The sequence below is a fragment of the Cupressus sempervirens genome, chromosome 10, assembly GCF_028749045.1.
Source record: "Cupressus sempervirens isolate cs-2001-9-10 chromosome 10, ASM2874904v1, whole genome shotgun sequence".
NCBI classification, from domain to species: Eukaryota; Viridiplantae; Streptophyta; class Pinopsida; order Cupressales; family Cupressaceae; genus Cupressus; species Cupressus sempervirens.
In genome coordinates this window covers 917,175,139-917,192,420 of record NC_143127.1, presented here as the reverse complement: position 1 = coordinate 917,192,420, position 17,282 = coordinate 917,175,139, and the positions used below count along the sequence as shown (strand labels likewise).

Sequence of the window (17,282 nt, the reverse complement as noted above, 5' to 3'; positions counted from 1 at the left end):
AAATCCATGCTTATATCCTAGGAATGGGTGGTTAGAGCTGGTCTAACTACATCTTGCTCCATTCTTGCAAAAGTTGCTCAAGCAACTTTTCAACTTTGCTAGCAACTTTTTGCATTATGAGCATTTTGGTTCATTTTGTCAACTCGATGGGTGATTTTGGCTTCCTTGACCCTAGATGGGATATGTAGGGTCCTAAAACACCCCTCAAACCCATAATACACTAAAATAGAAATTTTCCACTAATTAAAGCCAAAATTGCAACTTTTCACCTAGTAAACATTATGGGATCTTATAAAAATGAAGTTCACTAACATTAAATCCAATCCATTAGATCTTATTCCAACACACACACACACACACACACACACACACACACAAACTCATAATCCAACTCCAAAACATAAAAAAGCATCAAAAAGCAGAGGTTCCTTGCACCATATTTTTAGTTAAAAGAAGAGAGTAGAGAGAATTTTTACATCAGTAGGTGAAGGTTCTTCAAGTGGAAAAATGGCAGCACCATAGTAGATAAGGGATTTCTTCCCTTCTCTATAATCTCTTCTCTTCTCTTCTCTTTCTCTAGGGTTATTGATGGTTGGTTGTTTCTAGACTATTGAGCAGAGCTCTAATTGTGATCCCACCATTCATGCCCAGTATTTCTCTTGTATGAACAAAAGTTAATGAATTACATAGATAGTTTAGTCTATTTAGTTTTTTTATAAGTTATTTGCATGAATCATCAAGTATTTATTTCAAGGAAATGAATAAAATGCAACAAATGTGTTTATCTTTAGTCTAATTTCTTGTCTCTTGTTTTTGTTGTTTGTAATCTTCTGTGGTTTGTGAACAAAGAACACAAGTCCAATTGCAATTTATTTTAAGTTGTATGTTTTGGTATGTTTTGCTTATTATTCAAGGAGTCATGTAGATTCTTAATCTACCATAATGGGGTTGCATATTTCATGAAGGGATAGGTCAAGTATGAGACTCAGTCTTGATGTAGATGTCTAATTCACAAGGTGAATGGATAGATCTAGAGTCTTAATATATAAGATGTGTTAGGATTAACCACATACATAAATAACAGTTACATGCAAATATATGGAATATCAAAAAATAATAAATCCATAGAAAAGAACACAAGACACCAAGATTTAACGTGGTTCACCCAACCCCCTAGGCTATGTCCACCAAACAACAAGTCCAATATTATTATGATCTAGTGATTACAACCTAATTACAATCTGTAATCCATTATAGCTCAATACCATTACAAGAAGTAATTTTTGCATAACACCTTATCAAACAATCCCTAACCCTAAGCCCTTTTATACAAGTATTTTTATCATTTTAGGGTTAAAATTAGTTACAACATGTCAACCATAAATTCAAGAATAACAGCCAAAAAAAAAAAAAATTGATCAGTCACCACAAACTAACAATCTCCCACTTGGAGATTCATCAAACTCCACACTAGACAATAATATCCCACTTGGAGAATGATCCTATAGCTATGTTGCTACTCCATGAGGCTAACACTAGATCAAACCAACCTGGACCATGTTGTTGAGTTATTATGTTTAGTCTAGAAGACCAACCAAAGTTAAAGAGGAATTTAGCTTCTCCCTTGTCACTACCTTTGTAAACATATCTGTTTTATTGTCATCTGTATGTATCTTGTCCAAATTTAACTATCCATAATCTAAAATTGATTGAATAAAATGGTACCACAACTAAAAGTGTTTTGTCTTTGAATGCAAAGCTAAATTATTTGCAAGATGAATGGAAATCTAACTATCTGTAAAAAAATAATTATCCTTCTGAGGGTGTTCCAATTCTTCCAAGAATAACTAAAGCCATATCATCTCCTTGGCTACCTCTTAGCAGCAACATACTCTACCTCTATAGTTGGTAAAGCATTAACCTTCTGTAACCTAAAAACCCAACTCATGGCTACCCCACCAATAGTAAATACATAACCTATAGTAATCCACTTGGTATCAATATCCACTACCAAATCTAAGTCAACATATCCTTGTAAATTAGTAGTAGAGCCCCCAAAGTGTAAACACTTACTATATGTTCCTCTCAGATATTTGAGAATCCATTTTACTACATTCTAATGCTCAATTTCTAGATGACTCATATACCTACTAATGAATCCCACTGCATGTATAATATCTAGTCTTGCACAAACCATAGCATACATCAAGCTTCTTATAGTTAAAGCATAAGGTACCTTAGACATATTGTCCCCCTCTTCTTGTGTCTTTGAACACATCTTCTTTGTCAACTTCAAATGACCAGGTAAAGGTGTGCTAATAGCTATAGTATTCTCCATAGAGAAATTTTGTAACACCTTTGCAATATAATCAGCCTAAGATAATGTTATTTTCTTGTTCTTTCTATCTCTACAAATCTTCATACTAAGGAATTTTTTTGTTTCCCCCAAATCCTTCATATAAAATGCATGTGCTAACTAGCATTTCAGCCCCTTAATGTGATCAATGTTAGACTGAGCTACAATCATATCATCAACATATAAACATAAAATAATGTAGTTGTCATCATCCAGCCTCTTAAAATAAATAGAATGATCTGAGTGACACCTTTTATATTGATGCTCATGCAAAAAATTGTCAAATTTTAGATACCATTGCTAAGGTGCTTACTTCAAGCCATATAAAATTTTCTTCAATCTACACACTAAGTTCTCCTCAACTTTGACATTAAATCCCTATGGTTGTGCCATATATATCTCTTCATCCAAATCATCATGAAGAAAGATATTTTTAACATCAAACTACTCAAAATGCAAATCTTCAGTAGCCACAATACTTTAAAAAGTACAGATAGAAGTTATTTTAACAATAGGCGAGAATATCTCATCAAAATCAATGCCTTTTTTTGCACAACTCCTTTTACAACTAATCTGGATTTAAATATTTTCTTACCTCCATTCTCTTCTTTCAACTTGTAAACCCATTTATTCTGTAAAGCCCTTTTACCTACAGGAAACTTGCATAAAGCCCATGTCTTATTTTTTAGCAAAGAGTCCATTTTGTCTTTCATTGTATACTCCAAATGAATCTTAGTATCCACCTACACAACTTCATCATAATGTTCAGGTTCACCAGCATCTGTTAGTAAAATAGAGTACAAGGAGGGAGAAAATATTTTTGGAGGTCTACTAAGCCTTGTTGACCATCTAACATTCATTGGGGTGTGTGGTATTTGTTATTGTGGTTGTTGTACATCATGAGGAATTGTTAGAACATCATCTTTTGGAGTATCATCCAGTACTACATAATCATCTTCTTTCTTCTCATGTTGCTGCAACAGATCTTTGTACAACACTGTCTCATTGAATATGACATCCCTACTTCTTACAATTTTATAGTTTTCAAAATTCCAAAGCCTATAACCAAATTCATCAATACCATATCCAAAAAATTCACATTTCTTTGACTTAGCTTCCAGCTTGGTTCTATTTTCAAAATCAACATGTGCAAATGTTGCACAACCAAAGGTTTTAAGAAAAGAATAACTCACCTTCTTACCAATCCATGCTTCCTCCATAATACCACAACCCAAAGGAGTAGAGGGACCTCTATTAATAAAATATATACTAGTATTGACAACCTCTACCCATATGTTTAAGGGAAACCTAGCATGTAACCTCATGCTCCTTACACTCTCCATTATTGTCCTGTTCATGCGCTCAACCACTCCATTTTCCTATGGATTCATTGGAACAATTTTCTATCTATGAATACCTTTAGTAGTGAAATAATCTTCAAATTAATGACTGCAATACTCACCACCATTATCAAATGTGAGATATTTTAATTTCTTACCAATCTCATTTTCAACCAATCATTTCCATTTCTTAAAAGTTTGAAATACATCATATTTTTGTCTAAGGAAATAAACCCAAACTGTTCTAGTTGTATCATCAATAAATGTAACATAGTAATGAGAGCCACCAAGAGAAGGTACCTGAGCTGATCCCCATACATGTATATGCACAAACTCTAATTTCTCACTTTTATTTTCCTTCTCAGTCTTCACAAATTCACTCTCTTTTGTTTTCTATACACACAACTTTCAAATAAATCCATATTAACACATTTTAGACCTGATAAAAATTTCTTTTAATGAAGTAATTTCATGTCTTTCTCACTCATGTACCCAATTTTGTTGTGCCACAAAGATGTATTAGAATCTACAATAGCTATTTGTTCTCCCTACTCAACTGTAACAACTATTCCTAAACATTGATTTTTCTCTGACACAATCAAAGTAGAAGGAACAATATAACCTTTATAAAGGTACAAGTGCCTACATTCACACCTTTTTCTACTACAAGGGAACCTTTTGAAACCTTCCAATTTTTATCATTAAAAGTAACTACACAATCGTTATCACTAAGTTGCCCTATTGAAATCAAATTCATACTCAGCCTTGGAACATGTCTTACCTTATGTAGTAGCCAATGATTCCCATTTTGCAACTTAATCTTAACTTTTCCCTTTCCAAAAATCTAGCAAGGTTCATTATCCACCAAATAAACAAGCCCAAAATCCCCTTGGACATAATCAATAAAATAACCTCTATGAGGTGTAGCATGAAATGAAGCACCAGAATCTAAAACACATGAATCATCAACACTTTCTAAAGAAAGAAGTGAAGCATCCTCTTTGGATTTGTTACTTACCACATTTTCCTCCTTCTCTCCATATTAATTTTATCCTTCATTTTTCTTTTGAGTCCAACAATCTGTCTTCTTATGCCCTAGCTTCCCATAATACTAGTAGTCATTTGGTCCTCTCAATTGAGACCTCTTCCCTTTTGACTTTCCTCTTGAATTCCCACAATTTCTGGAATTATTTCCTCTCTCAATCATTTTGCCTCTGTTTTTTTCATTCAAAGCACTTTCTAATGTAGATCCACCCAAGGTTTTCCTATGAGTTTCCTCACTCAAAATACCACTGATCACATCATCATATTTTAGGGCATTAGATCAAGAAATGGAATTACTTGCAGTCATTAACAAGCCATTCCAACTTTTAGGAAAAGAACACAAAATCAAGAGAGGCCTAATTTCTTCATCAAAATTAATATCCATAGAAGATAAATAAGTAGTAATAGTATTTAACTCATCTAAATGATCTACAATAGATCCACCTTCTGCCATTTTCATATTAAATAAATGCTTCATGAGAAATACCTTATTTGAAGCAAGTGGATTTTCATACCATTTCACCAGTGTTTCCATCAACTCTTCCATCATTTCACTTTTGTAATATTAAATGTCACTAATGGTACCAAGCATAATTGAATGCTTCCAAGTGTCTTTCTATCTAAAATCTCCCAGTCTTCATTTATCATAGTTCCCTGGTTCTTAGATTTTCCTTCCAACAGCTTCCATAAATCCTTCTAATAGAGATAGTCCTCCATTTGCGTCTTCCATAACTAAAATTTTTGCCCATTAAACTTGCCAACCCTCAGCTTACCCTTGTTTTCCATCGCTCCCACTCAACTATGAGACTTCCACTCAACCATGAGACTTTCCTGTAGAGGATATGTATAAAAAAACCTCTCTCTAATACCACTTGTTAGGATTAACCATGGACAAAAATAATAGTTACATGAAAACACTAGTACATTTTGGCAAATATTTGACTATGTGACTAAATGTTTTAGTCATGCCACTAAAAAAAATTAGTCACATGGCTAAAATTGATCAAATTGCACTATTTCTTTGTAATTTATAGGTACAGGGGACTAAATAAGTGACTAATTTGGTCACTACGTAAAATCACTAGATCAACTAAATAGAAATGACTAAATAAGTGATTGGATAATTAGTCACAAAATACCAAATAAGTGACTAAATGAGTGATTGAATAATTAGTCACTAATAATTAATCATTTTTACTTTCTTTCTTTACTTTCTCTAACATTTAATATCAATAGATTATGTTAATTTGATCTTATTTCCTTAATGGTTAGGAGTTGTAATTTTTTTAAAGTGCGGTCATATATTAATATTGTGCTAAATATAAAAATAATATTATTTTCACTTGAAAAATGTTTGCATGCTTATTATTTTCCCCTAATATCCCAAATCTATTTATAACAGCAAAAATAAAATCCATTTAGGATTTCATAGAGAATTGAGATATATTTTTTCTCCTTCTGACTGCATTGATGATTAGGGAAAGGTTTAATTAGTTTGAATTTTTCTAGTACATTTCATTATTAAACAATGCAAAGATTTTATGTTTATCTTAACATGGCATGAAAAATGTCAAATTAATAAATATGTAGAGGATGAAATTTTTTAATGCTTTAATCTATAGGTATGTCAAATTCTAATTTTGTATGTTGATTTAACATATTGAAGGCATTTCCACATTACAACATTTGTGAAACATGAAACCATTGAATTAATAATATATGATAGGTTCCCCAATATTATTGAAAGAGACATTTAATATTTGACAAGTCATTAAATGCTTGGTTTCACCCTAACCCATCTCTCACAAGAATGAATGAAACATAAATTAGCACTCGTTACATCTAGATGATGCTCACAAAGTTGTTAGTGAAGCACTAGTTCTTTTTAGGAGGTAAACCATCCCAAAACTATCTCTAGTGCAAAAAAATGTTTCAAAATATTAAGATATTTAAAATAAAATAACATGTTTTAAAAACTTAAATTATTAATATTAATTATCTTAAATCTTAAACTAAATCAATTTTAATTTTCTTAAACTAAAAAAGATGAATTTAACACCATATAAACGTGACCTAAAATATTCTATTAATTGGTGTTTAATAATTAATTTAAAATAAAAATTAGAAAAATTATATGAATTTTAATTCATTATTATTAATTATCAAAATAGAGTAATGGTAAGGGATATTTGGGTGCAATATATATAATTGCAAAATAAACTCAATTTCAATATTTGATTCAGTGCAAAAGATAGAGGATTGGCGGCAAAAAATTCATCTTTCATTTTGAGAAATTGAGGGTTGAATAAACTCGTGGTATGTTTCTTAAGAGTTTTCAATTCAAATCTCTTCATTGCTTCTTCAATTATTTGGCACAAGATGATGCAAGAGCAGATCCATTTGATTCAATGTAATTTGTGGCACACAAACAAGTTTTATTCTTATTCTCCCATAATATGTTCAGTCAATTTGAATTGCTTTCAAGACATGATTATTATCCTCTACACCATGTAATACTCACAACTATGTCAATTCTTCCAGCAATAATTCCATTTTTGGTCATGAAAAATACAGTCTTATTTGTGGGTACCAAGAATTCATGAAGGTGGATCAAGCAATGCTCTTTTATCTTATCTTGGTACGTATAAATTTCTGTTTTTCATTATGAGCGTGTTTGGATATTTTTCTTGATGTATGTCTTAGGGTTTCAAAAACAAAATTAATCTTTTTAATGTTTAATGTATATCTTAGGGTTTTTTGATGCATCCTAGTTATCTAAGGAGTTTGCATGTTGCAAAGTTTTATTAAGGGGTTATTTTCATTATTATGAAACTCTTCTTCTTCTTCTTCTTTTTCACAAAATGGAAGGGAAATAATTTCTTTTGTAATTAAAAGAAAACAAAAATGTTGCATCAAATTGGTGTTCAAATTTGTATACTTTTCCATTTCTAGGCAAACTAAAAATTCCAACTATCACAATTGATCACCAATCACCCTAAAGTAGCCAAATTATTGTTAGCCAAATTGTAGTTGCAACAACAATATTGTTAGACTAGACAATATTGTAGTCTCTTTGCTAAATTATTGTTATCCACATTCTCTTCATGTTAATGAAGAGATAAGATAATCCTCCCCCCTTGACCCTCTGCAATTCATGTTATATATACAATAACTTAATCTTTTTACTTGTCTAGTCTAGAATAGAATCTCATCTACAATCATGAGAGTCGGTTCTATCCTTGCTACACAATCATATTTGGAAGATGAGTATTTTCTATGGACATGTCAGGTTGCCCTACCCTACCTCATGATGGTACTCCACAATCATCTTGGCACATTTCCAAAGTTGGCCTTCTGAGTAGCCAACATGATGTTCCATGGTCTTGTTCCAACAAGGAACTTTGTTTAGTGTACACAACTATTGCTGCTACCATTGATGGTGGGTACCTCAACATTTCATACTCCATTAGACAAAGCTCCACGAAGAAGGACAATGTCTTCAACTCTTCATCAAATTCAGTTGCCTTGAGAAATATCTTGATGAAAACATAAGGGGTTGGTACTGTCATATTAAATCTCAATACATTGAGCATTGATTTTTCCATTTGTAAAATTTCTTCTTTAGTGTAGGCTTTGTCTAAAATTTGGACAAAATCATAAACTACAAGAATAGAGACCTCCTCATACTTGCAAGCCAAGAGAATAGCAGTAACCCCTACTAGTTGTAAATTCTTTTTCATTACCTTTTCTTTTCAGAGGTATCTATATATAATGCTAATAGTCAAGAACAATGTTTTGTCCAGCAGCTCAAAATTCAAATGTACCTCAATGAGCCAATCAATTAGAATACCCGTCATTCTCTCATTTATATCTATTTTTTCCCACATATAATCTTAAGGAACACAACTAAGGTGATCCCTTTCTCTATACATAGTGTAAATGTCTTGTACATGATCTGAAATAACCAATAGGTTTTCACCATCTTCCTTTTCATTGCACTAACAATCTTCCTTACATCATTAGATATGAGAGCCATGTTTGCAGCTTCCATGGCTATTACAAAGCCCTCCACACTAATAATTATCCCCATATCTACTGATGCTAATGCTGGTGCATCATTAATTCCATCCCCCACCATGCTAGTCTTTCCCGCCTCCTTTAGCTCTCCAATAAATCTCAACTTGTCTTTTGGTAGTAATTGGGCAAGGAATTCAATTTCTCCCACCTATACACCATTAAGAGGGTTTTTTTTTAGTTAAAAATGTTGTGACATGATTGCTTACTCAAACTAGTCATTAAGGCTTGTACCTCTTTTTTGACTTATCCAATAGAAAGAGTAGTATCATGTAAGCATGACCACTCTAATTCCTAATTTCCAAAATTAGTAACGAATTAAAGAATGCAAATTAATACATGCAAACCAAAAATAATAATGACAAGAAAATCAGCAAAAGAAAAATTTGAAAAAAAATCTCCAAAAATCGAATGCATTCTACAAGGGATTAATAGCCAACCTTAAATTTGCTGAAATCTCACAAATGTCTCATTGTTATTTATTGTAGTCCTCAATGCCTAGAAATCAAATCCATTGAATTAGGACTTACTTCAAAAAATAATGAATAATTAGATTATAACTTCTTACCTTGTTTATAGCGTATGGAGGCAAATCGCCATGCCAAAAAAAATATTCTCTACATAAAATATAGATCTAATCTTCTTGTGTATTTTCTCCTCTCAAGCAGGACTTGGATAATTTATTTAAAGATTCTAGATGTGTCACATATTGCACAAAATAGAAATGGACTAAAAATACTAATGAATTGGTATTATTTGGAAGGGATTAAACAAAGAAAATTGATATTAGTCATTTTGTTGCACAATGTCTATTCATCACTTACTAAGAGTAGTATCATGAATGATCTCAACCTAACCATTTTTGAGGTATGTTGAATACTATTGGGAAATTGTATGCTCCTCTCTTAGCTAGACTTGCGAATGTCAAGCATGCCATTATTTGATGAATTTATTGCTAAATTTTATAGTTTTCTTTATTAAATTATTTGGATCACTTTCCAATGTTGAGGCTATGATCAGTGGGCAACTTGCTGATCATATTGGAAAAAAAGGGGTACGTTCATAGGAGTACATGATTGTTGAAGGAAGATATAGCTTGATACATCAATTAACTTATTCCTTTCAATATTAATTGAAGTAAGATGTCCCTTGTATGGATTCTGATATTTTTTTGAGCTTTCTCTTTATATACATAGGCACTTTTTGTAGCCTCAATACCAATCATTCTAGGGTGGATAGCCATTTGTTTGAAAGAGGAAAGTTATAGTTTTATATCAATGAAAGTATGTGTCATATAGGCATAATCCACAAAAAATCATCCTAGAATTATGACTCCATGTATTAAACTTAAAGTTTAGTCTCAGAAATTATGTAGCTTGTATAGGAAAATAATATACTTCTATGTTAATTTGATTATTGCTATCTGGGTACAGGATTCCTCAATTTTGTATCTAGGTAGGATATTGACAGGCTTGGGGGTAGGAATCATATCATTCATTGTAAGTTCATTGATTCACCATTCATTTGTAGTGAATACAATTTCAAGTTTCCTATCATTACTTATTAGGTGTTTTTTCTCCCCCAAAGTGAGATTTATAATCTTTGCTTTCTAGTTTTAATTCTTATTAATTATTTCTACCAACAAATGGCAAATTTTTGCACCCTCATTTTTCTTGTGAATAATATAAAATCAAATTGAAAATCATTGTTAGCCACAACAATATTCATATCTACACCTGAAGTAAATTATATTTCCTACATAGAAAACATATTAAGAGATGGTATTTAATTTTTCTACACACATTGAAAACTGAATTCCATGTCAACATTGTGGTATGAAAACATAGTTACCTTGTCAAAAACTCAAACAAATATAAATTCATTGATGTCAAATATTTATTAGTATTGGTTAGATATCTTATTCTCCAATATTACACTGGTTCTCACATTTGAAAACTAGTCAATTAGAATCTACCATACCTAATAAAGGGGGTTACTTTTTAGAGTTATCAGGAAGGAGAATGCACTATATATTCATGTAATTGTCTACATTTTATTTTACTATTAGTCTATTAAAAGTAAATGTTGTTTGTCAAATTTATCCAACTAATGAGAAGGATATTTTCCATGAATTTTTTATATTGCTATTAGGACTACTCTGAATCTTAAGCAATGTAAATCCAAGTGAGAAAAACTTGAAAAATTGTCTGTATATTTAATGATTAAAACCCTAGCATTGCTGAAAATGGTGGCAAGATTCTTGTATTTGTCTCACTTTTGAGATTCGAAGTACAAAATTGAACTAAATTTGTGCCTTTCGTCTTGAGTAGCCATGAACTTAGATTGACATTTCTAAAGAGATTTTGCTAGTGGCTTGTTAAGAAATATAGCAAGAACAATGATGACCAAGCCTAGAATGGCTTCCAATCCAACTATATCAAAAAGTATGTCAATGGCAACCAATATTTGAAATAGAACAGTTCAACCCCAATGTAATCACCATGAAAACTCTCCAAATTGATATGCATCTACAACTATATAGTCTACAATTTCACCAGTAACATGCCTTCGCCTTGCTAAGTTTGATAGCTAGAGTTGCTTCTAATCCATGACTGCCATCAATGAAGAATACATTCGCATACCAAATCTTCTGGAATTGAAGTACCAGAGCCTCTAAGAAAAGGATTCAAGAATCTTCACTAAAAAAAAACCACCCACTAGAATGAATCCTTTGTATCTAAAACTTTTTTTTCCACCTACAAATTGTACAAATGACTGGAGAAACAGGGGACCTAAAGTCATTGTTGTGACTATCATATCCTTCCAATAGCATTTTGATAGTGCTCTAAAATGTACTAGTCTATTTAGTGGACCCTCTTTCCTTTGATGCTACCATGCTTCTATAAATGCTCTTTTAGTTGTGGATGCCACATCTTCAGGGACCAAATATGGAATATCCCTGATCTCTAATGGTTTTGAATAACTTAGATTTAGAAAAGGATTGAGCCATCTAAAAGTCATATGACTAAAAATGCTAGCTTTATGTAGAGGGGTGACTTTGAGTTTGGTTTCCTCTAATTTAGTTGTGTGGCACAAGGGCTTAATAAAATCCACTTGGCTATATGAAGTCCAGTATCTAATGATTTTGATACTATAGTAGAATAGAAGAAAGCATGTTGCGGATCTTGTTAGATCTACAGCTCTATTTGGGAGAAATAGTGAGCTTCAAATATTCTTGATATTTATTTGAACATTATTACTATTCTTAAAATGAATTCGATGATCTAGTAGATAGTGGCAACTAAATGGTGCAAGGGCACCAAGATCATCCTATGAAGACACCAAAACATACCATGAAGACTAGAGGAGTGAGTAGGACAAGGAAATATCCAAGCAATACAAATGGACAAGAATTAATGGTCAACATGGTTTTCATACACAATGTAATCAAATGTACTTTGTAATGTCCTAAAAGGACTAAAGATTCATATTTGTAATGTCCTCACATGACATAAATAGAGTTGTATGTGGACCAATAGTATCCTAGAGTCAAATAACGATCTAAAGTCTAGATTAAGATATTAGGTCCTTAAATAGGCCTAAGGCATTGAAAAGTTAGTAGTTAATATAATATTCAATAAAAGTTTAGTATTTTGTAATGTTGTTAATTCAAAACTTTGAATAACAACAGCTAGGAGTACATGTGGAGGGAAATCCCATTTAGAGGATCATTAACTATTTGTAAGTATTATAACCAACAAAATATGTTTGTGGAAGTTGTAAGAGGATAATATATACACTAATTAGGCAATGTACAGGAGAGGTATTTGGTGTGTACAGACTGAACAAAAATAATAAACAGAGAATACATTTCCTGGCATTACTAATATTGGATCTCTGCAACTGATTAAGTTTCTCATTGTGCAAAGAATAGAGATGTATTAGAAGTTTTCTTTTCATTTCATTGAGATGTGCTAGAATTTAAATATCATTCATTATTGTCCTGTATGCATTTTAAATACTCTATATTAAGGGTTTAGGCACCTGGTGTTAACTAATAGGCTGCGTTCGTAACATTCCTCTGTAACAATCCAAGTTCTCTTTAAGATACGGTCATCCCATGAAATATTAGGGCCCTGAATTCATGGGATGGGTTAATCTAACATGTATAATAATTTTCTAATTCATGAACTCAAGGATAATGCCAACATTGATTGACTGTCACAGAATAGTGAGGGTTTTGTGAAGAAATTGATGGGTATAGTGTAGTAGTAGTGGTTTAGCCTAAAAAAGAAGGCATTTTTGTGATTTGGATTATCTTATATGATCAATTTGAAGATGTAGGATCAATCAATTTGATCTAGAAATTTGGGGAATGGTGATATTGGCGATACCCTAGATTTGAGGGTTTGAATGAAGGTAATTTGGGATTTTGGGGTTTTAGGAAGTCTGGAATGAATTTCTTGGAAATTTGGTGGTTATATGCCATGAGTTATGATTTTTGAAAGTTAGAAGGTCTAGGAGTCAATTATACTGGGAGTTGCTTTGTTAAATTAGCCATTTTCATGCTCAAAAATAGGGCATCAGTCAAAAACATGGGTGTTGGTCCAAAATGACCATATGAAATATTTTGATATGTTTTAGTACTTTGAAAAGGGTGTCTATACATGTAAGTATCTTGAAATTTTTTTTAGAGAAAGCTTAAGTTGTTTAGGTTTTTATGCTACTGCAGGGCTACTAGTTTATCAATTACATCTTTTAAGGCACCTTGGAAGAATTAGGCATTGGGAGTTGGGTCCAGCCAATTGGATGGTTGAATCTAGTTGAAAATACATTATATAACTTATAAGATCCTTATTTAGCCCTTGGTTAAGTCTTTTGCATATTTGGAGTCGTGTGGGGTTTGTAGGTGTTTTGGGAAACTTGGGTAACTTGTTGCTTGAAGAAAATTAGAAGTGGAGTTAGTCTTGTGGATTTAAGGTTGTGGAGGTCAGTGTGTTAAACTTTTACATGTTTATTCCTTGATGAAAGATTGATTGGGTTGGGTCATTGCTTCAGTTGCAATTGAGAAAGATATATGGGAATTGTTTCAAAACAAAGGGATAGTTAGCTGTCTCATACATCAAATTAATGGTTGACCACTAATGTTGCATCACTAAGGGTTTTGGTTTCTTGAGATCAATCTTTAAGGAAATAGCAACTACATTCCATGTCAATCCCTGGATGTAGTAAAGAAAAATTTTTTGTTTACTGTTTCTTTGATATATGATGTAGGAGCATCTAGAGGTATAAGGGAAATCCTGTGTCACCCAAAAAAATGTACTAAGATTTAGTTTCTATTTCATGTGTTTTCATTTTTGGATACCCATTTGGTCAAATAAAGGTTCCAACTCTCACAGTTCCACTATCAATGTTCTAGGTTAGAGTATTTGAGCACCTTGGGATACGTGTAAATGTTTAAAAAATAGGACTATGTAATTGAGCCATAATTATGGTGGATTAGAAGGTGTAAATTGGAGGGAGGATTAAAATTTTAATTTAGAATATTCTAGAAAAAGAATCAGGTCAAAAGGCTGCACGGTTTGAAAGTTATCGTAGTTTTTTAGTTTCTAGAGACCTCCTAAGAATGCTTCAAAGTTAGGTTTAGGGCATTAAATGACCTTTTACAAGGCCAAAAAATGGGGTATGAGAAAATCCTATTCATAAGGCTATAGAGAACTTCAAGAGCTTTCCAAAAATGTAAACGGTTCATCAATCAGAGCTACGGTTCAAAAGTTATGCCTCTCGAAAGTTCGGTTACCATTTCTAGATTCTTCTAGTTTTGCACCGACTTCTAACGCAACTTCTAGAGCCTTCTATTTGGTCGGTGGATGCCAACTAGAACTTTCTAGAATTTATTCCTAATCCTTAACCCTTTGGGGTCTATTTAAGGACATTTTTGGCATTGTAAAAGGTAGTTCAGAGTGTAGTTTGAGAGAAGGTATTGGGAGAAGAAATTATCTCCTGATTTATGCTATTGTAAGCCCATAGGGCATGTTTTGGAGTTCATTTCTCTACACTAAGTGTACTTGAATATTTTCATAGTTAATAAAATTTTCCCTTTCATGTTGTGTCCATTTTGTGCTTGGGTTGTGTCCCCATCAAGTGGTATCAGAGCAGGTTTTCCTGAGTGTGTAGACAGAGTGCCAACTATGAGGCAGTTTATACCAGGATTGTGTGGTTGTGTGTTTGAATTAAGAAGATGCCTTCGCAAAGATAGCATGGTGGAAGGGCTAGAGCTATTAATCTTGAGGAGCTTAGAGCCCTCCAAAGGCAGGTTCAAGCATTGCAGGAGGAGCTTCATAGAGGAAAAAATGTTATTGTAGGTGATGAAAGTGAGGATGATAATGAAGAAGAAGAAATTGAACCAGAAGGGGAAGTTCTGAATCAAGTAGAGGAGAGGATTTTTAGGTCCATTACTAAGTTCGAGAAAAGACCTATAATTGATGTGGGTGTATTTTCAGGAAATCTGAAACCAGATGAGTTGTTTGACTGGATCAATGAACTGGAAGAGTACTTTGAGTATGAGGATATCAGGGATTTAGATAGGGCTAAGTTTGCAAAGGCCAAACTAAAAGGCCATGCCAAAATCTAGTGGCAAGAGGTTCAATTGGAGAGAAATAGAAGAGAAAATGAGAAGATCACAAGATGGGATCGCATGGTGGACAAACTAAAGAAGCAGTTCATTCCTATTGACTACGAGCTTGATTTGTTTAAAAAGATGCATGGGTTAAAGCAAGCAGGAAAATCAGTCTAGAAATATACGGAGGAGTTTTATCAACTTCTGATTAGAGCAGGGCATGCAGAAGAAAATAAGGAGAAGGTTTCTCATTATATCAGTGGGTTATGACCTAGCATCTAGGAGGAATTAAGTTTGGTATGAATAACTAGTGTTGAAGAGGCATACCAATTTTCCCTATGAGTTGAAGAGAAGCTAAATAAAAAATTTGAAGGGAGAAAAAGAGGGCATGGTCAAGGAGGAAGGGGCAATGGTAGGTCATCTAGAGGTCAAAATGAGACCTAAAGGAAAAATGAAGATGTGGGTACTAGCAAGAACCAGAGGAATGAGGATTTCAACTACTCCCATGATCAAAACTTTAGAGATCAGAGAGGAAGAGGTAGAGGATGTGGACAAGGTTTAGGAGGAGGAGGTTTTCATGGTACCTATTTCCATTGCAATGAACAAGGCCATCGTGCCTTTGAATGCCCTCAACAAGGAAGAAAAGATAGGAGAGCTGAGGGCCAAGCTAGGGTTGCTCATGTGGATGAGGATGCACAATCATCACATTCAGAGGATGTAGAAAGAGGAGAGACTTTAGTAAATGAAAGGGTTCTACTAAGTGGGGAGATTGAACTAAGACAAAGGAGGAGTCTATTTTGTACCAGGTGCAAATGTGAGAATAAATGTTGTGATGTGATCATTGATGGTGGTAGCACTGACAACTTGGTGTCAGAAGAGATGGTCTCTAAGTTGAAGCTCAAGAGGGAGAAACACCCCCAACCCTATCGGATCACTTGGGTGAAGGATGATCATAAGGTCCTAGTAAGTGAACAATGTTTAGTGAAGTTCAAAATTGGGAGTTACCATGATGAAGTTCTCTGTGATATTATTCCAATGCATGTCTACTATCTATTGTTGGGAAGACCATGGTAGTTTTGACAAGAATGTAGTACATGATGGTCATGCAAACACATACTCTCTAACAAAGGATGGAGTTTGCCACAAACTGAAGCCCATGGTAAAGGAAGGTGAAAAGGTATGCAATAGTGCTAGGATCTATCTTGTTGATGGAAGAAAATTTTAATGAGATTGAGGCCATGCAACATAGATAGCTTATATGCCTCCACAAGCCAAATATATTATGGATGTTAATGACAGTTGCATTTGTTCCTTGATCTAGAGTCTATTTTATTACTTACTTTCCAAGATCAATTTTTTGATGAATGTTGAGCATGAATGCATTTAGGAGAACTATATGCTACAAAGAACATTACTCGTTTCTAACTCAAAATCTATTATTTTGTCAACCCTCATATTCACATCCATTTTGGCTTGATTTCTATGTTAGATTCCCTTCAAAAATTTATCATATATATAGAATTTTACAGTCTTTAACTAAGAAGCCAATCCTTATTCTGGTTCGGATTGGGATTCAGTCTTGAGGATATCTGTATTCAATTGTGAAATTGTCAAGTTTTCAGAAGTTTTTTGATTTTTATGAAAGTTTTTGCATCTTCCATTGAAATCTTTTTGCAGGAGAAAATGGTCTGACTGACACTTAAAATCCTAGGATGTGAGGGCCCAAGAAGGCTTCAAAGATTAGAAAATTGTTCAATCTTTCCAAGGAGGATGATGTCAAAAAGTATGTTAACATGTACCATCATAATTTTACATCTAAATTAGGTTAATAGTCTTTGTTCTCTCTATA

The 17,282-nt window shown here is 33.1% G+C and overlaps 1 pseudogene; it reads right to left on the bottom strand.

Annotated features, from left to right (window-relative positions):
* Positions 1-7,935: 7,935 nt before the first annotated feature.
* LOC149536996 (cyclin-B2-2-like) lies at positions 7,936-8,878 on the bottom strand (annotated as a pseudogene).
* Positions 8,879-17,282: the final 8,404 nt, after the last annotated feature.